This window comes from Capsella rubella, unplaced genomic scaffold (genome assembly GCF_000375325.1).
Source record: "Capsella rubella cultivar Monte Gargano unplaced genomic scaffold, Caprub1_0 scaffold_6, whole genome shotgun sequence".
In the NCBI taxonomy this organism is placed as follows: Eukaryota; Viridiplantae; Streptophyta; class Magnoliopsida; order Brassicales; family Brassicaceae; genus Capsella; species Capsella rubella.
Window position 1 is genome coordinate 34,232 of NW_006238918.1, and position 917 is coordinate 35,148.

Genomic DNA, 917 nt, shown 5'->3' on the forward strand with positions numbered 1-917 from the left:
ACTTTTCAACTTTCTATGCTCACATGAGGTTTCTTGCATTGCTTTGTCGAAGAAGCCCAACCACGAGTTCTGTTCTGGTTAAATAATTTTTATGGGTTAGTTTAAAGAATACAATTAAAAAAAAAAGCTAAACAGAAGAACATCCTAAGAATAGTGGTTGCTTAATTTGTTAGAGTCAGATGGCTTTCTTTTAGTTGGTTATGTATAGTGGTTGCTTAATTTGTTCCTTGGTAGTTTCGAGTTCAGCGGTAGTAGCTTTCATTTGGGAAGTCCTTTGTCTTGATTCAAGTGTTGTTGGCTTGTGTTGGTGGTGTTGTTGGAGCGCTCATTTGAGCTGGATCTTGTATTTACAGAGAATGGGAGGATTCCGGATCAGTTTGATCGACGGGTTGGGCTCATTGGTTATACTCTTTGTCTATACTTGAGCTGGTTATGATTTTGTTGATGTTCATGTGCTTATCGTTGTGTCTAAGCCTCCAAGTTTCATGCTGTCTCCTCGTCTCAGCTGTGGATTTCCTTTGGATTCGTTTTCCTTCTAAAGAGAGGTTTCGTTTTGTTTGAATGTGATGATAGAAAATCTGAAGTTTGCCGAGTTCCCTCTTCTTGTTGTCGTTCTCTGTGGATGTTAGCTTTCTCACTATTCGCCGATTTCGTTTATGTGATTGGTGGTTTGAGGAGTTAAGCTTCGCTCCTTGCGTTTTGAAGACTTCTAGTTTGACGTACTTTGGCGTATCAACGTCGTCGTCGCTTCCGGATGTGAGTGGTCTTGCTTGCCGTGTTATGAAGTCCCTGGTTCCTGATTTTGAGAGATTGGCTCTCCGCGTGTTAGGAGGTAGTAGATGTTATCCTTGAATTGGCCGTGGGCATTCGGGGTAAGTCTCATTCGATTGTGCTCCAGAAGAGGAGGTGCTTTGTTT

The 917-nt window shown here is 41.8% G+C and overlaps 1 pseudogene; it reads left to right on the forward strand.

The window, feature by feature from the left end:
- Positions 1–266: 266 nt before the first annotated feature.
- LOC111830213 overlaps positions 267–917 on the forward strand; it is an 860-nt pseudogene continuing 209 nt past the window's right edge.